This window comes from Halichoerus grypus, chromosome 12 (assembly GCF_964656455.1).
Source record: "Halichoerus grypus chromosome 12, mHalGry1.hap1.1, whole genome shotgun sequence".
Taxonomy (NCBI): Eukaryota; Metazoa; Chordata; class Mammalia; order Carnivora; family Phocidae; genus Halichoerus; species Halichoerus grypus.
In genome coordinates this window covers 39,631,856-39,655,139 of record NC_135723.1, presented here as the reverse complement: position 1 = coordinate 39,655,139, position 23,284 = coordinate 39,631,856, and the positions used below count along the sequence as shown (strand labels likewise).

General features: G+C 40.6%; 1 protein-coding gene across 6 annotated transcripts in view; it reads right to left on the bottom strand.

The window, feature by feature from the left end:
* DYNC1I1 (dynein cytoplasmic 1 intermediate chain 1) overlaps positions 1 to 23,284 on the bottom strand; it is a 308,167-nt gene that overhangs the window by 76,405 nt on the left and 208,478 nt on the right. The gene's annotated exons all lie outside the window — the stretch shown is intronic.

Here is a 23,284-nt window from a genome sequence, read left to right as displayed (position 1 = left end):
AACTAGAGAAAAATAAACAGTGGCGGTACTTCTACGAAACTGAAACACATAGTTGTCAATCACCTAGAATCCAACTCCACAAAGTGAGAACACTGTCTAATTCCTACTTTTTCATTCCATACTTTTTCGTTCATTATTTGTTCATTATTCATTGTTCACTTATTCATCAAACACATAGTGCCCACTAAGTACTAATGAAACCATTTCAAGGAGTTTTAAATGTGACAAATGCCCCCATTCTCGAATTCAGAATTCTATTTGCATTTGATAAAAAGTCAAATTCATGCTAAAAAAAGAGTAACAATACCTTAGAGCCCCAGAGTTCTATCACCAAAGTCTATTTTGTTCTGCTGCAAACCAAAACATGAGGACAAAGAGAAGACACACTTATTTTTATTTTCTATTTGGAAGATTAGCAATGGAGGAGAAGTTATGTGATTATCAATTTTGTTTATATTTTAAGCATCAAACATTATTTATAATATGTATTCTATGTATTCTAGAACATAAAGGCTCAAGACATCTCCAGGGTGTGCCTCATTTGACATACTATCATTCATATGGAAATACTAAGCCAGTATGATCTCAATTATCTAGATGTAAAGTTTAAAGTTTAGTCATTTCTTGAGATGTTTTTAAGTACCCTGATGTTGGATGTAATGGTGGCAAACATTTGGATGATTGACTGAAGTTTTTATTTTTCATCCAAATGTTTAGGTTCCTACGGTCACATGGGAACAGTCCCCCAATTATGGAGAAAGTTCTTCTAATTTGGAAAGTCTACATCAACCCCTAGGAGTAAAGTTTTAGAAAAACCCCTGCAATCTCCTGCTGCTAATACAGCTACTGACCTAGTTGTTGTTGCCAACAAAATCATCTTGGAATTTATTGACTGTCAGCGTAAGGAGCAAAGGATGATATCACCCTGTCAGTTATAACGATTTGGTAAAGAGTAAAAAGAGCATTCCAGAAATACTGATTGACGCTACTAAAATATGCAGGGTTTTTTGTTGTTCTCATTTGCACAGTACATTTTCTGAAGACATAGTCTATGAAAACCATTATTAATAATATTAACGTTATTTTAAAAACTTCATCACTTTCCTAGGCATTTAAAATTTTGTAGCCAATTCAGTTATTCAGGGTCATAATAAAGCATTATTAAAACTATATGATTAATACAATTTAGACAAGCAAAATTAATTGGAAACAAGAAGCTGCTTTGTTATTCTTAGTTTTTTTTTTTAAAGATTTTATTTATTTATTTGAGAGAGAGAGAAGGAGAGACAGCGAGAGAGCACAAGTGGGGAGGAGAGGGAGAAGCAGGCTCCCCACTGAGCAGGGAGCCTGAAGCAGGACTTGATTCCAGGACCGCAGGATCATGACCTGAGCCGAAGGCAGACGCTCAGCCGACTGAGCCACCCAGGCGCCCCTATTCTTAGTTCTTTAAGAATATATATCTCGGTGCGCCTGGGTGGCTCAGTCGGTTAAGCGTCTGCCTTCGGCTTAGGTCATGCTCCCAGGGTCTTGGGATCGAGCCCCACGTTGGGCTCCCTGCTCTGTGGGAAGCCTGCTTCTCCCTCTCCTACTCCCCCTGCTTGTGTTCCCTCTCTCACTGTCTGTCAAAATAAATAAATAAAATCTTAAAAAAAAAAGAATATGTATCTCTATAAATATTTTTGGAGTTTTAACTATTTCCTTATTTTATTCTTTAAAATATCAGAGTCTTAGATTCATTTTGAGAAATAACGCATGGCCTTTAAACATTCAAATCAAGTAGTTTACACGAGTGGAAGAATAATGATAAAGTTGATGAGAATTTCTGGACAGTGTTAATGTCTAATCAGCGTAAGTTTTTCTGACACTGCAGTTGTATGTTTTTACAAGGCTAGTGAGTTCACTATCTGGCCCAGAAATATGATTGACTCATACAGTAAAAGCTTGATATAAAACCAGTGAGTCTGACCGGCTATATCCCAACACAAGTCACACAGAAACAGTATTATACGAGGAACCACCGTTTCCAAGAGGACGAGCACCACATTTTGATTATCAGCATATTATAGTTCCATCCAATCAGGACAAGCAAGGTTTGGGGACTATGTTTAGAGCATCCGGGCATCTCTATTGACAATTTCTGGTGCCCTCCACAGATGTGGCAGCCCAGATGCTCTGGAGGAAACTTTATTTTTTCCTCTTGAGCAGACTGCTTGGTTACTGGCTATCCCTGCAAAGGCAGCCCTCGCCCTTGTCCCTCTGGCCACATGTCCACTTGCACACGAGCTGACCCACTAGACAGGGTTCCACACTCTCCTCATCTATTTCAAGAAAAGGCAGTTATTTTCTCCCATTCACAGGGTGAATTCAGAGACGAGATGGGTGGAGACTCCGCTTTCAAAGGCTCCCTCTGCTCGCTGCACCCCCACCGCATTCAACAGCAGTCAACCCCAACCCCTCTTTCAGTGGCTGTGGGGGCTGTTTTCTATTTTAGAGAGCTAATCCTGGCCAGTTGTGGGATGGTACTTCCCCTTAACCACAGCCCCAGATGCCCAGGACAAACAGCCTTGGTCACTGCTGGCTGGGCAGCTTGCCCCTTATGTTCACATTTGATATGGTTGCCTGAGTCCTTTTGTGTGTGGCACTCTGCCCACTCCCCAGCCACCATGCCTGGGTGGGAGGGAGAGGGGTCTTGCATTCAAAAGCATCTCCTATTTCAAGTACCATCTCTTCTGGGGAGAGGTTGGTCCCAAAAGGGAATGGCCATATTGTTGCCATATGCTGTTTAATGGTGGCTGACATTGCATTTGCCTAAAAGCAAATGCTTAACTGTCAGAGGACTGTGAGGCAGACACATCAGATGCTTCTGGCTACTAGTGAGCTAGAATATATTTCTGCAAGTACCTAAGAAACCCACAAAGATATTTCTTTTGTTAATGGAAACATGTGTAATTGGAGAACACTGCTGTCGAAAACCCCTCTTACAGGCAATCCCGTAGCACCAGGCATCTGACAGTGGGGAAGGTGTGAGGTGGTGCCGCCAAGCAGTGAGTCATGAGTCGGGCACTTCGCTTCAATTGAGATGAAGGAAAGGGTCTTTTTTCTTGCAGAGCTCTCTTCTTCTGCCTAAGTCTCTATCCCAGGGCGCACATGCTATTTTTCTAAACTCTAAGAGTAACCATCTACTGAAATTTATCACCCCCTTAGTAATGGAGTACCCAGGAGCAAAGATTCAGTGAGCTTGCTTGCTACCTCTTGACTCTGTGTTCAAAAAATGAAAAGCAGCTGATTCTAAAATTTGATTTGCCAGGACGCGTGGGTGGCTCAGTCAGTTAAGCGCCTGCCTTCAGCTCAGGTCATGATCCCAGGGTCCTGGGATCGAGCCCTGCGATGGGCTCCCTGCTCAGCGGGGAGCCTGTTTTTCTTCTGCCTGAAGCTCCCCCTGCTTGTGCTCTGTCAAATAAATAAATAAAATCTTTAAAAATATATAAAATAAAATTTGATTTCCCAAAGACTAGAAACCACTCACGATGATCCTCTTTCCTATAATCCTTTAGAATTTTCACATCTTTTAGTAGTGAGTTGCTACTGTGTAGCAAGAGACAGACCTGGACTGGGTGCTGAGAAGACAAAAGTTCACGCACAAACCACAAGGAGATGCCACTTCTCACCCACGAGGCTGACTAGGATTTAAAAATGTTTGCATGTCAATTATACCCCAATAAAGCTGGAGGGGAGGGCAAAAAAGGGGCAACTACCAAGTGTCGGTGAAGAGATGGAGAAATGGGAACACTCCTACGATGCCAGTAGGAATGTGACAGAAGGCAGCCACTCTAGACAACAGTCTGGCAGTTCCTGAACAAGTTAAACATACAGTTAGCATATGATCCAGTAATTTCCACTCCGGGGTATACACCCAGGATAACAGAAAACACATGACAACACAGAAACTTGTACACGAACCTTCATAGCAGCATTACTCATTGTAGCCAAACAGCGGAAACAACCCAAACATCCACCAGCTGGGGAGTAAACAAAATGTGGTAAAGCCATACCACGGAATAGTAATCCATAAATAAACAGAAACACAGTACTGACACACGCTATAACATAGATGAACCTTGAAAACATTAGGCTAAGTCACAAAAGGCCACATACCGTATGACTTCATTTACATGAAGTGTCCAGAAGAGGCAAATCCCATGGGAGCGGAGAGCGGATTAGTGGTTGCGTAAGATGGAGGTCAGGGGGATAATGGGGAATGATTACTGATGGGCATAAGGCTTATTTTGGGGGTGATGAAAACGTTCTGGAACTATAGAGCGGCGATGGTTGCACAACTTTGTGAATATAGTAAAGAACATTGAATTTGTATCTTAAAAGGCACAGAAGAAATTTTAAAAGATAAAAGAAATATAAAGATAAAAGATAAAAAAGAAATTTTATCTCAATTTTAAAAAATGTCAGTGTGCAGACACCTCTGATTCATGGAGCTCACCAACCTCCTTTCTTATCTTCAGGACAACTGTCTAGACTATATTGATCACTCCTTCCTCGAACAAAATTATCCAATTCTCTTTACTTGCCCCAGAACATCTTCAATTTCCACTCCCTGAGAGCCACGGAGGTGGAAAGGGATGGCTGACACATCTGAAGGCCCTAGAGCTGACTTCCCACTCTGATGCCTACTGGTGTGTGAATCCTCTCAGCCTTACATTGGTGTTTTGTTGTTGTTGTTGTTTTTGGCACATTTTCAAATTATTTATTTATTTTAAAAGACTGCGGTGAAATATACAACATAAAATGTATCAACCTAACAATATTTAAGGGTCCAGTTCAGTGGCACTGAGTGCATTCACACTGTTGCACAACCGTCACCACCGTCCGCTTCAGAACATTTCCACCTCCCGCAACTGGAACTCCATCCCTGCTACACACTCATTCCTCATTCCCACCCTCCTCCCAGCTCCCAGCTCTTGGAACCTCATATAAATGGAATTGTGTAGTATTTGTCCTTTCATGACTGGTTTATCTCACTCAGCACAATATCCTAAAGGGGTTATGACGTCCATGTAATACTCCCAGTGGTACTACATCCATGTCCCAGCAGGTACCAGAATTTCCTTCCTTTTTAAGGCTGAATAATATTCCCTTGTATGTTTATACCCCATTTTGTTTATCTATTCATCTGTCAGTGGACGTTTAGGTTGCTTCCACTGTTTGGCTCTTGTGAATCATGTTACTATGAATACGGGTGCATACAAATATTTCTTTAGGATCCTGCTTTCAATTATTTTGGGTAGATACCTGCAGGTGGAATTGCTGATCATATTTTATTTTCAATTTTTTAAAACTGTCCTGTTTCCTATAGTGGCTGCATCATTTTACGTTCCTACCAGCAATGCACAAAGGTTCTGGTTTCTTCACATCCTTGACGAACCTTGTCATCTTTTGCTTTTGCTCTGGTTTTTTTTTTTTTTTTTTTTTTTTAATAGCAGCCATCCTAATTGGAGTGAGGTGTCTAAGCCTGAATTCTCAATTCATAAAAGGAGCATGATAGTTCTTGCCCTGCCTACAAACAGGTCATTTTCTTTGCCTCTCTTCTCTGGGGCTGTTGGAAGATTTGAAGTTAGTAATGCAGTTTAAATACTGATCAACAACATGCCCCCATGTATAGTTAGAAGTGACTACTTTGTGATTTGAAGAAACATTTCCAGACAAAGCGAAGGTCCAGAGGACCCCCTCATTTTGCTCAACAAATCCTTCCTAACAACTCTCATTGTAATGCTTGGTCCTGCCTTGATGATCTGGGTTGACAAACTGTCTCCTAGAAGTGTTACTGCACCTTTTGCTACATGGCTTAACTCTTTGGAGTCCTTATTTTGACCAGCCTAGCCTCCTGTCTGGGATGGTCACTCTCTCTCCCATTTCACAGATCCTCATGGCTGGTTATCGTTCCTGTTGTGGGTGGTAATTCCAAGTCTGGACATTTAATGACTTTGGATAATGAGGAAGAGAAGGAAGAGGACAGTGCAATGTTAGCACCAGAGATGACTGTAGCGAAAGTCAAGATTGGATTCACGTCACATTGTCATTCGTATGCATACCCATACGGCAAGCACTGGAAATTTGGGGACTTGAGGTTCTAACTCATAGTTGGTAGTGCCTTTAGTGCAAGTACTCCTGAATACAACAAAATTCCAGGGCAATGGGATAATTTGCAGACTGCTCCCCAAAAGTTTTCTGAAATGGGATTTTTTTTTTTTTTACCATATTTTACACCTTGAATCTGTGCTGGGAACCTACTTATATGTGATGCGACTTTATATCTAATTATTACTTATTCATCATTCACCTGTATCATCCACATAGGTGTGTGGACCCCTTAGGCTATTTTCTAAATCATTGTTACTCCAAATTTGCCTGTACCTTAGCATCATCTGAAGGGCTTTAAAAAATTCCCCATGCTCAAGGCACATCCCATACCAATTAAATCAGAATTCCTGGGGGGTAGGACCCAGGCATCGATATTTTAAAAAATTACACAGGAAATTCCCATGTGCAGTCAAGTGAAAAGTACAGCTTTTTTTTTTTTTTTTTTTTTTAAAGATTTTATTTATTTATTTGAGAGAGAGAATGAGAGAGAGCACATGAGAGCGGGGAGGGTCAGAGGGAGAAGCAGACTCCCTGCCGAGCAGGGAGCCTGATGCGGGACTCGATCCAGGGACTCCAGGATCATGACCTGAGCCGAAGGCAGTCGCTTAACCAACTGAGCCACCCAGGCGCCTGAAAAATACAGCTTTAAATCAGTGGTTCTCAAACTTATCTGAATACAAGCAGCACATAGAGAGTTGATTAAAAACTCTATTCTCTACGTTATTCCTGGGTCCCAGCCTGGAACTTCTGCATCAGGATTTCAAAGAGGCCCAGTGGTCTGTGGATTTAACAAGCACCCGGGGTCTTGTTGAATTGTCATTGAGAAATTTGGAGAACCCATTTCTAAAACAATGAATTAGTAGAATATGACTCAAAGTCCCAGTGGGATGTTCCTTTTGCATCAATGTAGATCATCCCTTGGATGTTTCCTTCACGGGTCATGTGCTCTGGTTCCAACCTGTCCAACAGAGACACATGTGATCCAATAAACTGGATGTTTCCTTCACGGGTCATGTGCTCTGGTCCCAACCTGCCCAACCGAGACACATGTGATCCAATAAACTTTCCTCTGCTACAAGCCATCGCCTAATTCCCTTCCATTTTATTTGCTAGTTTTTACATTTCCCCTTGCTTCCTCTCCCTTCCTAAGTGACTGGGCTCTTAAAAAAGGATCAATAAAAAGGGCAATAAAGGTTTGGTCCCCAACTTACCTTCAGCATCATTCTTCAAGCTGACACTGAACATCTGAACATTTTCTTGTTTATTATTAAGAGGGATAATGAACATTAGCATTGTGACACCACGTTACGTGGTTATTCGCTTTGTGGGGGGGTGTTCCACAATTTTTGAGCACCTTCTGAGTGCCAGACCTGTGGTGTGTGTGTGTGTGTGTGTGTGTGTGTGTGTGTACACACACACACACACACACACACACACACACACCACAGGGCATATATACAAAGTCCTACTGGGTGAATAATTTTGCCTTCATTTTTGCAGATTAGGAAACCCAGGCGTGGGCAAGTAAAGCCACTGACTTGGATCAAATGAATATGAGGTGGCAAGCCCAGATTTGAACTACAGCCTGGCTGATTTAGAAGCCCAAATGCCGTGAAACCTTGCATCAATTGAATGCCAGGTGCATTTTCTCTTTGAGATGCCCAAGCTCCCCTCCTGAGTGCCACACCTCTGACTTCATGCTGTGGGACTGGTAATCACTGAACTTCATTCATGCTCACACAGCAGAGAGGGATTTTGGCCTCCCTGCCCACTACGATGGCCTTGGCATTGACTCTCCAACCCCTCTCCAGGTAGACTTGGGTTGCCGGTATATAGATTGATCACCTGCCTCAGCTCTTAGCCTACCAGTTGTGACAGGTGACAACAGAGCTAATTAGTACCAATTGTGGTGATACTTACCATGAGGTGGGTACTTCCCGCTGCGAACTGATTGAGACCAATTAATCATTCCATAGGAGTATACTGAACAGCGAGCTACTGGAAACCGATTGCGTCACTACTGACAAGCTCTGCATTTCTTGTCACTGCTTTGGGAGAAAATGCTTTGTTTCCATCTTGTCACTGTGCAGCCAAACGAAAAATGCCATTCCCACCCAACAAGTTCTTCTAAAATGAGTGTTTATCCCCCCAAATAATGATGTGAATTATTAATTATTGTAGAAGGGAAGAGCGCTCCTGCATGCTGTAGCAAACAGGACCAACCCAACAGCAAGGTGAGGAATCTTGGCAAAAGTTCTTTAAAATGCAAAGCCATTCTTAGAAAGTAACTGCTCCAGCCTGTGAAACCACACAGAGCATTGGAAACCCTCCTCGTGCCAGGCGTCAGACTGGATAGGACCCGTATCACACTGCAGAAGAACTGGAAAATTCCTCTTTCTTTGTAAAAGGAAAGTTTGTTTCCTTTACAAATGTTGCTTATAAAAGGAAAAGAGGCTCCTGCTCCTATTTCAGTAGTCAGAACTAGTAAGAGTTCTACAGAGAAATCAGCACAAATTTATATTTTATTTTTTCATCAATGTCTTGTAATAGTTTTAGATTTGCAGAAAGGCAGTTCAGACGGTATGGTTCCCATACACCTCACACCGTTTTCCCCACTGTTAACACCTTCCCTATTGTTATATTGTGGTACACTTGTCACAACTAAGAAGCCGATATTGATACACTATTACCAAAATCCACGCTTCACTCAGGTGTTCTTAGGTTTTACCCAATGTCCCTTTCCTGGTCCAGGATCCCATCTAGGAGACCCCATTATATTTAGTCATCTTGTCTCCCTAGGTTTCTCTAGACTGACAGTTTCTCACACTTCCCTTGTTTCTGATGATTGCCAAAATCTTTTTAGGTCATGCAAGCATTTGGACAAAAATAAAAAAAAAAGAAACCCAAGAGTTCGAGGTCAGTCGGTGAAAGGGGATTATAACTAACATACACACACACATATTCCATTTTTATAAATTTGTTTATTCCAAAAACTTTACTATGGATAAAGTGAGGTGGGGATATGCCATCATATCTGGCAATAATGCTCACAGAAACGTGCTCAGGTCAAAGAAGCTTTTTCGGTAGAGACTTCTAATCATTTTTACTTACCACTTAGTGTGTCTTTTCCAGGAAACAGGAAACCCAGGTTGCTATGCCTAGGCTGGAATAGGGATGTGGTGCAAGCTGAAATTGAACTTTTGCTTTACCAAGAAGGACAGAAAGAATAGGAAGAGATGAACATATGGGTTACTTTATATGTTAAGAAACACCAACCTTCTTCAAACCAAATGTCTAAATCCTGCTTAATTAGAAAAAAAAGGAAGTTGATATTTGGATATGTCATGTGTTGACATTCACCCCTTTGATTTATGTGAGGTATGAACTAAAGAGAACAGATTACTTTCCTCAAAAGAGAAGAAAAAGACTTCCAATTTGACGGGAAAAAAGTGTAGGCAGCATTAACTTCAGGACTTGTTAAAACATGAAGGATTAATAGCAAAAAAAAAAAAAAAAAAAAAAGGGAGGGAAGAATTGTGAATGTCTCCAGTTCAGTATCTTCAAAAATGTTCGCGGTTTCTGAGAATGGCTCACTGGACCACATGAAAGTGACGCTAAAGGACTCAGCCACACGACTTCTCTAAATCCAGAGCTGGGACTCCTCTACACTTACCATCAAACCATCTTCCTTGAAGTGTAGCCACAAACTAAATTTATTTTTTATTGAAAAAGTACTAAGTCCTTACAAAGAGGGCAAACACAGCATTCAGAAATACGGGTCTTCCCCTCCCCCCCCACCGGCCTCCTGCCCAGCCCCCCCTCACCCCCACAACCTTGACAGAGTAAGCCATGTAAAGAAGAGTCAGCTTTTTAGTCTATGAATTCTTCCTTGGCTATGTAAAAAAGACAATGATGGCGTTCAGCTATCGAACACAACAGAACTCAATGATCAGGGATTCTTTCTCAAAAACACAATAGTAAACAGGGTAATCAGATTCAGAACTGTTGCACTGTCAAGGACGTCTAAAAACAATTGCACGATAGATCTGTCTTGCTTTGTGGGCAACCTCTTTCTGAATTTGTAGGATTTGGATTTTGTGCTTGAGATGGAAAAAGGAGGAAGAAAACACAGTCTCCCTAGGAATGTCACTCAACAACACCCTGCTGATAAAATAAATCTCCATTTGGAGGATCCACCAAAAGAGTCATGGAATATCCCACATTAGATTATTACCAAGCCACTTAGGTCAGAAATTATACGGGGACCATTAAAAACAACAACAAAAAAAACCTAAAGTGTTCCAGTCCGCATATGCTCTTCACATGGTTTTTTTTTTTTTTTTTTCCTTTACTGTGGTGGTTTTGCCCGCTGTGATGGTGCATGGAGTCAGGGAGATCATTCTAAATTTAGCAGGAGAATAAAAGAATTTTGCAAAAATAGGTCCTTTCTCATTTGAAAACTATATGGTGACTCCAGATCTCTGGGGAAACACATGGGAAGTGAGGTCCTGCAGCCAAGAAGCAATGTGGTACAAGGCAGAAGCCGTCTTTGTCTCTTTTTATCTGCCTGGAATTACTTAGATATGCTTATGCCTAAGGCACGGAGATGCAGCAGATGACCTCTTGGACTGTGTCTAGCTTGGTGGTTCTATTGATAAACTACTACTTTGAAGTACTGAGAAGGACCAGAAAAAACCGGGTTTAAGTGCTTGCTAAAAGAAGGATGTAAGAGACAAGGGTGAACTGACTTCTGTGATTGTCACCCAAACCCAAGGCCCACCCAGCCCCCAATTTCCACACCAACACTTTTTCCACTGACGATTTTTTGATGTTTAACAAGAGACTCAAAGACTGAGAACGACTAGAGTGTGGAAAGGGATAGAAATCTGTCCTGGTTGTTCATTTCTAAGCGGAAATAAGTCCCCTCTTAACATGTAGGTATACTTGGAAGACCAGAGGATAAATAGGTATCAAATTCCCCAGTGTTCCACCTGAGCTGGTTTTTGAAAGAAGGACAATAAATAAATTCCGAGACAAACAAAACTGTATGAAAAAAAAAATTCCTTTGGGATCAAATGGTTAAATTTGTAGCACTTCAGGGATTGTTCTCTGCCCATTTTTGTCCCCTAGAGGAAAACCCTACCTCGTAAGACTCAGAATGTACAAATTAAAGGCCATTTACATGGAGTTTGAAGTTTCCAGTTTTGGAAAAAGAATGTGGAGTCAGTAGACTCCTGTCTGAGCCATGCCCTTCATTGAATGATATGGCTGATAGTGCTGGTCAGCTGGAAGAAATGTGATCGTAATTTCTAAACACATATGTTGCCGTACACCCAATATGCACGCCAGTCAATGATCATAATGGAGTGGAATACTTTGCTTTGTGCATATCTAAATAAAAATACACAAAGACAATATTTTTTCTCCTTTTCCCTAAAAAAATTGATTTTCTGTAAAGAATAGCAGCAGTTTTTCATAGTAATCTGAATTTTGTTTATAGACTTATGATGATGAGCATTTTATCTTTGGAACTGGTGGCTACTGAGATTCACAGAGTACCTAGTGTACCTCTCTAAGAGTTGAAACAAATAAGGTGTCCAATGTTCCTGAGGAACCAGGAACAATATGAAACCAGATGATGAAGAGTTAAGAAAAACTTCTCAGCCTGCTAATGAACTCCATCCTGCCCTGGTGAGACCACCCTCCTTTTTAAGTAAGAGGTAATTTAATATGCATCTAACTCAGTTGTGTTGGGTTTCATCCAATCTAAGAGTATCAGTGTGATAAATTATAATGAATTGTCTGTAATACCTCACAAAGTGACTATAACAGACCTGAAAAACAAGATCCCTCAGCCTGATTTTCCAACTCCCTTTGAATACTTTTTGCCTTATTCCTGTCAGACCACTCTGAAACTTGAAAATGTTTCTTCAAGCTCCCTCACACTGAAAGTTATGTGCTTCGAGCTCCATTTGATTAGATCCACAACTGTTGGCTCTCTCTATTAAATCAAGCCCCACACTTGAAAACGACACCAACTGTGAGACCAGCCAAATACTATAGCAAGAGAACTAACATGGCTCCTTTAGTTTCCAAAAGGTTTCTTTACATGTTAATTTCCTTTTGTAATCCACACTGTGTGCTGGGAAGTGGGTTAGTGAAATGGACTCCATTCCTATTTCAGATTTTGAAAGAGCAGCTGGATCTAGGCACCCAAGTGTCTATAGGGTAAATGGGCAGAGATTGGAAAGGGGGTCAGCAAACTCCAGTTGCAGCAGGGGCCCTGTTGCTACAGCTGTGGGACTTTGTCCATGTGACTTAACTCCTTGAGAAGGGTTTCTTCATTTAGGTTAAGAACCACGGTCCTAGGGAAAAGGCCACCTTCTTTTCATTTAACGGCTTTAGGTAGGTTCAGCTCTTCAGAATGCAAAGGCAAGACTGTTATTCTATGGATGATCCATCCTAAAATCAGTAGATGATCTGTCATAAATAAAAGTGATGGGATTGGTATTAAGCTGTTTCCTGTGCTGGTGGAAAGACAGCAGCCTTTAGGGTGACACACAAAATCTATGCAGGAGGGGCAGGATAGGATTTTTTTCCCCCCTATTCATAAGATACAGATGTTGTTGTGTAAAGATTCATGGGCTGGTAATCAAGACCAATTTTCTGTGTGAAAATTCTATTAATTCTATCAGGCTTAATTTCTTCATAGGCAATATAATGGGCATGTTGGACTTGTAAGCCTCACAAGGGCAAGAGGTACTCTTTGCTTTTCTGTGTTGAGCTTTTTGCTTAAGACCATTCCTAAGACCTAGGAGGTATGTGCATTCACTTCCTATTGCTGCTGTAATGTTACCACCCACTGAGTGGCCTTACGATACAAATTTATAACCATACACTTCTGGAGGTTAGGAGGCCTGAAAAACTGAGGGGTAAGCAGGGCTGCATTCCTTCCTGGAGGCTCTAGTGGAGAATCAGTTTCCTTGCCTTCTTTCCAGGGTCTACAGGCTGGCCTCATTCCTTGGCTCATGGCCACCTTTCACCTTCAAAGCAGCAATGACTACTTGAGTCTTCCTCCTATCACATCACTTTGATTCTGCTTCTTCCATCATCACATTTCCTTCTGAGCCTGACTCTCCTGACTCCCTCTTTCACTTCTTAGAACCCAGCCTTTTAATTACATTGGGCCCACCACGATAAGCTGGAATGATCTCCCTTTCTCAAGATCCTTAATTTAATCATATCCGCAAAGCCCCTTTTGCCTCCTGAGGGGATATATCCACCGGTTTCCGGTATTAGGAGGTAGACGTGTTTGGGTGGCCATTACTCTGCCTACCACAGTGTTCAATAAATATCTGATGAACTTGTAAATATCCTGAGAAAATGGTAAGGTAAATACTTTGAATTATTTGTAAGGTTAGCTAATTTCCATAGCTCACCACTAGCCAAAGTCATGGTCACATGTCCACCGTACACTTCTGATCTCTCTCAAACATACAACCTTCATTCTCATTCAAGCTCATGTTTACCTGACCCTGTTTTAGATTCAAAAATGCATACTGGTTCTATTTCATCTGGTAGACAGAATATAATCTGTTGTGACAGATTTTCCTGACCAAGTTAAGTAAATTGCTCATTGTCACATAGAGACAAAGATACACCCAGAATAGAGATTTAAAACCCCTTTCCATGTCCCTTGCATCCCGTCTCATGCTAAACTTTCTCCAATTACTATTTCAAAAAGATCAACCAACAAAAAAGAGAGGGTGGTAACCTTCAGGCGGTAGTAAAGATGCATGGAGCACACTGCAATCCTACCAGTGAAAACCCAAGCTTTTCTCTGTGATGAACAAACTCCAAGTCATGTACCTTCCCCCCCCTCCAAAATAAATCCTTCAAATCAAAGTCACGGTCCCTGAACTGCTCTCCCACTAGAGGTGCTACCAACTGCCATGTCAATCAAGATCCATATACCTTCTGTCAAAACTCTTTCACATTTGTCTCATGCCATTAAAAATATATGACAATAAGCTACCTCCAACTGCCACCCAATCCTCCTCCCACCAACACAGGATGATTTTGGCGGGCAACCCAAAGGAACTTCAGTGATGGACAATTACATATTTTCATTTTGAAGTTTTCCATTTTTTTTATGTTATGTTAATCACCATACATTATATCATTAGTTTTTGACGTAGTGTTCCATGATTCATTGTTTGCGTATAACACCCAGTGCTCCATGCAATATGTGCCCTCCTTAATACTCATCATCTAGCTAACCCAACCCCCACTCCCTTCCCCTCTGAAATCCTCAGTTTGTTTTCCAGAGTCCATAGTCTCTCATGGTTCACCTCCCCCTCTGATCCCTCTCCCCTTTTTCCCCTTCCTTCTCCTAATGTCCTCCATGCTATAAACTGTGGAAGGAGCCGAGATGCCCTTCAATAGATGAATGAATAAAGAAGATATGGTCCATATATACAATGGAATATTACTCAGCCATCAGAAAGGATGAACACCTATCATTTGCATTGACATGGATGGAACTGGAGGGGATTATGCTAAGTTTTCCATTGTTTTGAAGCAACTGACATTTTATGCCTGCTAGTTTGTGTCACTCTGGCAAATTTCTACCAGTTCTCAGTCAAAACAATTACAGGAACCCTGTCTTACCGTTGACTTAATTGTAGCATTCAGAAAGGGATGACAACCTATTGTATTTGTTTAATGCCAGCCCTATCAATGTATCATATAAAACTGGTATCAAAGAGTAATTGGGAATAATTGTAAATTAATGTAACACTGTACTGTAAGTATGTTGACAGTAAGAGATAAATAATGAAAACTAGATTGATATGCAACAACACTTCAGAATTGGATCCCCCCAGGCATTTTCTTCTTTTACATGTGGCAACAACATTCTATCAGTGCATTCTATCAGTGACAAAGTCCACAGATTTACTTACTGATTGTCTTAAGTACAAACAAAATATCTCTCTGTGGTCTAGAGGAAATAACTGTGCAAGACTCACAAGGTGTAAATTCTCCTGAATGATTTTTCCTGCAATTCTAGTGGGTCACTAAATATTTAGCACCTACTGTTTGCACATATAAACTTCCTGAGTTGAGTTTAACACAGCACATAGCTCTCACTAAAGAATGTGAATTTCTATGGGAAAATCTAGTTCAAAGGTAAACAAATCTCTACTATGTATTTTTCCCCTTATTTTATTCTATACTCTGAACATGAGCCTTAAAATGTAAAGAAACTGGGCAAACTGATATATATATGGAATTAATAATATTTACTATCAAGAAGCAGGACAAATAAACACAAAATAAAGTTAAATTTCTAAATAACTACTCCTGGAATCAGAAAATGCCATAACTTGGTGGTGATAATGTCTTTCACATGGAAAATACAAGGTACTGTGGAAAGTTCCATCTATGTCTATGTTGGCCAGCTCAAATGCAGAGGTGAAGAACTTTGTCAAAAGGCAAAACAAACAAAAAAAACCCCCCAAAACCCTACATCTTTTTAAGGCAATCAGACTCAGAAAGCAATAAGTGTTTCATTTTCCTGTATAATTTGAGTAACTACCTCAGTTTCTTACCCCGCCCCCCCGCCTTTTCAAAATGTAGACAAGGGCTTTAGCTAGTTGTCTAAGTTGTCACACATCTGGAAGACTATTTTAAAACACATTCAGAATGTTTTGACTACATGATGCCAAGCATCTGGCAATACAAACTTCTCTAAGGTATTTTTCTTCTATAGGATTCAGTCTGTGTAGACAGTCATTGTGCCAGGTTTTGAACTACACGTTTTATTTGCAGAATGACAAAAATATATATGCAAAGGTAAGGTTTTCCTTCTGCTTTTGATTTAGGTAAATTTAACTTAATGATGTTAACAGAGTTGCCATTGATACTTGCATCACTTGAACTACTGTCTGGTTGTGCTCTCCCCCTGTCCCGAAAAGCCCTTCAGTGGCCTCTACTGGTCAGTTCCTCCCCAGGAACATTCTCTCCCAAACGGACAGCATTCACTCACTTGTCTAAATAGTAACTGACTTTATTGGTTTCATTCCACAGCAAGGATGAGGGAAAGTGAGGTTTCTCGTTTTCCCTGTCTAATAGGAACCAGCCTTAGGAATACCTGTGGTTCACCAACCATCCCCAAACCATTTGCAGGATCTTGAGGTAGGAGGTAGGTATTCTTCATGTGAGGTCGCCTCCCTCCTAATGCAAGCTAGCTCAGCCTTCCAAAGGCTGTTTCCCCCAGACGAACCTAACCATCATTTTATCTCCACTCCACTTTCAATGTTTCACACTAAGTCTTAAGTCAGATGACACCACCGTGGGGGGTGTTCTGGGTAAAATATGCATTAATTATTTCAGTTTAATAGCTTGTAATCTACTACAGATCATTCATTCTTGCTCTTGACCTAAGAGAAGAGGGATAAATTCCTCACAGGCCAAGTACAGACCATATTCATCATTGTAGCCTTGGCACCTAAGCAGGGTGCTAGGCACAATAAAGGTCTGTTAAATTGTTCTGGATAAAATGCAACCTGCTTCCGCGTTGAAGTAAAGACCGCTACATTTCAAACCTGAAATAAACTTAGCCAGGCAGTCGGGTTTGAGCCTAAGCAGTGTTCACAATTTAGAGAGTCATCGAGAGCAGACTCATGGGGTGGGTCTGCCAGAACTCTATTAACATTAGGGTGCTAATGGTCAACTCTAAAGACCAATGGCCTATGTGTTATGAACTCTGGCGACAGTAGAGTACCAGCTTGCCTTATTTAGGTGTCCTTGACACAAAGAACATTCTCTTTGGGGAGAGAATCACTCTGGAATATGCCTTGACTGGCTTGTTCTGGAAGTTACCAGGCCGTTCAGGGCTCTGGAACATGATCTGCGACAATGGCTGCGCAGCAATGGAAGCCAGCATGTGGCCGTGAAGCTTGCTCTAGAGGTGAGTGAGGGCAAGCCCTTGCTGTCTGATGGGGCGGTGGCAGAGGGGAAGGCAGCAGGGCTTGGATGCTGGGGTCCCAGCAAGTTGCCTATAGCATCACAGCTAGTCCTTGTAACCTTATTCGTGAACATACTTGTGACCTCCTCTGGGAGGGGGCCCGGAAAACAAGAGGGAGAATGTGAAGAGCCCAGAAATCTTAAACTGCAGATGAGGTGAGAGCTACAGAGGTATGGTTTACACTGTTAACAAGACCTCATTAAACCAGTCTGGTGTGGCCCAGGAAAACCAGGATTTGAGAGATAGATGGATTAATACATAGATAGAGGAGAGAAAATGAATTCAATGACATCAAGCGATATAATATTTTGCTGTTTTAGAGTATATCTAATAGCATATGGTATTGCTATTTCTCTTTTAAATATATTCTAAATCAAGTATTTGAAGCAGTTTTATAATCCTTTGAGCCGAAAATATATCTAAGAAACATGTAGAAAAATCTCCAAAAGGATTAATAGTTCCAAGGTGGAGAATGTATTTTAACTCAGAATTCCTCAAGAAAACCGGCCTTCTCTGCAGGTTTTACAAATCAAAGCAATTGGTGGCTAATCTTTCTAACCTTTACTCAGTTTTCTGTCGATGAAAAATCAGAATCAGGGATTATTACTTTTATAAAGGATGTTTAGACATTTCAGTGACATGATCACCATATAAAATATAATTCAAATGATCTCAGTTTAAACACTGACTTTGACAGTTAGTAAAATCATTTAATTTTCTACTATGGAAACTATTTTAATCATTTTAACCTCTTTTAGATTATATCAATTCTTTGAGATGAAATACGACGGAGAATCAAAATAATCTTTGGAAATTGAGCTCTATTGCAAAAATGATTCCCATTCTTCAGCAGGGATATTAATGGATAACCTTTCGAGGGCCTCTTCCTTGTATTTCTCTTCTTCTTCTACCTCTCCCGTGTCACACAGCTCAAAGAAAACCTAGCTCATGAGAACAGACTTACTTAATGGTCCCCTTCCCGCTGCTTTCCCCCATCCTCTTTCATTCACATTCCCAACTTTGCATCTCTCTTCTCATTTTCCTTTTTTCTTTCCGCGGAATGACCACCTCAAAGGATTAATTCAGAACAGGCAGCAGAAAATGGTAACAAGAGTGGGCAAATCAGGATGTGGATTTAAAATCAGGAGGTATTTTAAAGGAGGGGAGTTACTCAAATTAAACATATGTTAAGAATATGGGTTTGTTGTTCATGGCATACCTGCTGCCTGCGATCCCAGCCTCCTCGGACCAGCCTTCAAGGGCAGAGCATTCCCTAGCAGAATAATAAATAGAGTGGCTCAAGTGAACATGGATCTGGGCAGCCCGGCGAGCTTCCTTTCCTCTCGGTCTGACTTCACTCTTGGAACACAGGTGGTAACTGAACTAGCTGAACTACCGACATGGGTTGTGGCCCCTCGGGCTCAGAGCCAGAGAGAGAGAGAATAGAATTCAGGCTCCAAGTAATCAGGCTTCGGGCACGTAACAATTCTACTACTCGGTCTTGGCATTTATACCAAACTTGGTTTTAACTGATATGGCCTGTTTCCCAAGGCGTCATCTTTCTTACCTTGTTACATGTGAACGAGGCAGCCAAAATCCATTGGTCTTTTGAGAAATAGGCTGTACAGATGCTTAGAGTGTTTCTGTTTGGGCTGACCTGCCATCAACCTGAGAATAAGGCAAACTGTCCTCTGTAGGTAAAAACGAAGAGCCTTGTCCTATTTCTATGCTTTCATTATATGTATCACCCTGTGCAGCTCTCTGCTGTCCCAGGATTATGTACCCAAATATTATTGATAGGAACCAGTCACACTTATGCTCACTCAAGGGTTTCAGCAGTAACGATGCAGAATAGCAATATATTTGCTCATATATATCCTTCCTTGCTTCAGACGAGTTATGAGGTTGAGAGCAGTAATTAATATATTTCTTACTTGAATGCACTGTACTGATAGACAAGATTCAACAGTCTGGGATCTCTAGGGATAAGCACCCATGAAATGGACATTAAAAAATCCATAAGGGTTTTGAGTGAAATATTTTTAATTTGGTTTTAAAATAATATATGTCCAAGAAACTCAAGACCCCTCTTTCCCATTTGTTTTGATATTATTCCTAGGACACAAGAGCTACCTAATTAGCTGTGAAGTTACCACAGAATAATAAAGGATAACTGAATATAATGAAAAATAAAAAATAAATAAGTAAAATTAGCTTAATAATTTTTAAATAAATAAACAATAACTGGTTTCCCTTTACATTGACTGAAAAGTGGTACTTTCTAACTAAATGAATGGAGCTGGGGAACAAATGATTTCCGAGTCCTTCCAGAATTTCATAAATGTCCATTTATGAAGTATAATGTACAAACAATAAATCCTTTCTCACTCTTCATTAAAGCAATCAGGTCCCTGACATTTGATGACCAGTTCAGGTTATCACATAGTCTTGGTGCAAATATATTTTCATATTTCTGTAACGATGTCCTAAATCAGCAGAGAACCTGATACATGAAAATTCCTATTTAGACAAAAAAATAGTTTGGAGGCTGTGCTTATTTGCTTCTCAAAAAAATTCAGTTATCAAGGTCTCCTCTAGTGAGCCATATCTGATTAAGAACTGGCCTTCTTCCTCCATGTTGTCTGAATTTGTGATGTTTTGTAGAACTTGGCTCAGCTGTCCCTCTCCCAAAGGGGAGAACATATTGTTAATGTTCTAAAGGCAGGAGGTTTGTGTTAAGCCTGTCTCAGCAACTTCAATATATAGATGGGAAAATCCAGTGAAATCCAGTTCCAAAATGTAGCAAGTCCTCACAATTTGAGCAAACACATTGAAACAGGTAAACAGCCTGATCAGAAGTGTGGCTTGGGAGGTGGGGGAGGGGCAACAGGGAGAGCACAGGTAGAACTTGCCTTCCACTGAACACCTTCCCCAAAGTGAAGTCTTTTCATTATTTTAGTGGCAACAGGTTGACAGCACCTTGTTGCGCCTTTAATGGAATGATGTCAAAGAAAGCCAGGTGAGGACAAAGATGGTGAGACACATGAGGAAGGTGGTGGGGGGGACTGTATTCATGTGCTCATTCCCACTCCCATAGCAACCCAAAGCCAGCTGCCTTGTTGGAGAGACTGTTCCCCTGGACATTCTGGGGTGACTTTGCCTCTGTCTGTGATGCATAATCCTTTCGGATGAAATGCCATTCTGCTGCAGGCACACTGGGAAACCTGGCAGCACTGGCCAGAGATGGGATGGTCTGCTCTGGGACAGGAGCAGGAGCAAAGTTCAAGAAAGGCAAGATGATGACTTGACAGCGGAAGATGGAAAGGAGAAGAATTCAAGAGAATTCAGGCATTGAATAGGTGTTTGACCCAGAAAACCATGAAGTTTCCTTCAAACCCTGAGATTCTACAAGTCTATATATTAATAGGTCTAATGGAAGGAGTATTAACTCATGTATGAGAAACAATTTACACACGAAAAACAAAAGGGAAAGCAAAAAACCTCTTTCTACTCCCCACAGAGTAGGACATGGCTAAACTATCTTAAAGTGGTCATTTGACTTAGTTGGGGATGCATTTCCATTTAAAAATGATGAGAAGATGAAACAAAAATATAATCTCTGGTTACAAATACTAAATGGGTACGGATGCAGAACTATGGATCGGCAGTTAAGATTGGCCAATGCAGTGCCTCTGTTGCTCAAATGAAATTCAATTACATTTATGATTGAAATCTCCATGAATCCACACAAAGTCTGTCCACAGGGTCTGCCCTCTCCAACATTTTGCCGTGTGTGCGTGCGTAACTTTGCTACTAACGGAGCACATTTGCTTTGACTGTGGAGCTCTTTCCAGACATCAAAAGCCACAATTCTAGTTTTCATACTTAGAAAATGCTCAAAATGTGTTTCTTTCTAGGGGAACTAAATAGTGTGCCACGTTTGAGAGTCAAGCCCTTTGAAGCCCATCAACTGTTGCTTGAAACCTCCTGATTCTATTTTTGTAGGATCTTTGTCTCGTATTTTCTGAAAGGCCTTGAGCTCTTGCATGAACATTCTTCTTGTGGCAATTTTAACACAGCTGAACGCTCTCATCTGTGTGGCAGGTAGCACCCATGATAATATACATCATTACATTAATAGTGTTCCCACACAAAAGTTCTTTTCCAGGACTTGTTCGCTGGCTACCCCACTGTGGGATCAGAGGGTGGGATACTTTTGATTTTAAACACAAGGAAAGGGACAGTGGGAGCCAGGCTTTTAGTGATGGAGCCTTTTGGGCCCCAAGGGGAACTGTTCACATCTCGTGCAGGAGAACACCGTGTGACATCACTGTCCACACAGAGCTCCCACCAGGATTAAAAACCACATAGAAGGCAAAATAATTTACTAAAACGTAGACCAAGAGCACTCTCTTTAAGAAATAGTATGTGCAGGGGGGAAAGCTGAAGGAGCCAAAGGGAAAACTCGTGTGCAAGCTGCTTATCTGCTGTTCTTAGCAAGGTGAGCAGATCCAGGCAGCACTCTGTGGGACATTGTGGCCTCTCTCTGCTTCACGCTCTGGAATTTTTTTTTTTTTTTCTGTTTTTTTCATGCTGTCTCTGTAACACAACCTCTTTACATAGTTTATCTCAGGAAATGACAATTGGCTGTCGAATCCCATACAAATTGATTGGATATGACAGCTCAAAGGAATAAATATTCTGCAGAGAAGAAAGTTTTTACTTATACTCTTGTATTTTCAATCTTTTTTTACCCCTTCTTGCTTAATTTTATTATTTCAATTAGATCATTTAAAAATCAACACATCACATACCAACCTCCCCTAAGAGCAATCATAAGATTTGATGATTTTTCTGATACACAGGCTAGGGTTTCAAATTTGCATTATTTTATCTACTGAATTAACTATGAATTCTAAACCAAACTAATGCTGCCATGTGTTTTTAAACATCTCTAATCTAAACCATCTGGAGAGGCATGGTTTTGCAAAGGCATCCTTTTCAGGACACTCTGTGGATTTTGTCACTGCTTGAGGTTTTGGCAAACCATCAACATTACTATAATTCTCTTTTATGAAATATAGCTTTTGACTAGGATTTTAGAGTCTTGTGTGTGTGTGTGTATTTATACGAGTGTGGGCACTTGTGTACAATTTTTGCTCTTGTCCCTTTCTCTTTTCAGAAGACCATAGTTATAATAAACTTATTTTATTTTTTTAAAACTTAAAGTAATAAAGGTTTTTTCTTGTATATAAAGGATAAATTTAATTTCACCTACTCAACATAATGACAGACCAAGTTATTAAGAAGTGGAGAAGTACTTTTGAATAATGCACCTTACCGGACGTAGGTGCTGGAAATGCTTTTTAAACAAGTCATCAGGAGAAAACATGTCAGCTTGAGAGACCACAACAAAAAATTATAGATATGAAATGATTACAGCAACAATGATTTGTGGTATGTGAGGTATGAGCTCAATACATTTATGCAGAGATTATAATTAAAAAATGGCTAAGCTAAATCTTTTGCTTAAGAAAAGCAACACCCTGTTTAATTCTTTGGCTAATAATGAACATAGCATTTTAAAATTATAAATCAAATATAAGCATGGTAAAAGCAAAGTGTAGTAGACTACTTGTTATAACAAAGGTTAAAAAACATCCCCCAGAAGTAAGGATGATGATTCTACTTCCACAAATTCTCTTCAATAATAATGCCTTTAAGGAATTTTGAGAATTAATCACAAAAATGGAAGGGATAGCTTTTTGCTGAGAGCCACTAATCTGAACTGAATTAAAATGATAATGTGACTATTGGGGACTATGAACATCTCTGTAATTTCTTAATAACATGGTATGTTCAAACAACCTCTTTCATCCAACAATATTAGGCAACTTAAAGACATACATATATCAAAAGGTTTTGGTCAAGTTTGCGGAGGGGGGGGGGAAAGGTCTATTTTTAAGAAACAGCTGGCCTGAAGTCCAGAAGTGGGTCTGTGCTTAGAATATAAAGATGCCAAGACATTGCACGGCACCCCTCACAGAGGTGGTCCAGCCTAGAACACTCTCGGTGGGTGCTAACATGGCCTGGGGCATTACT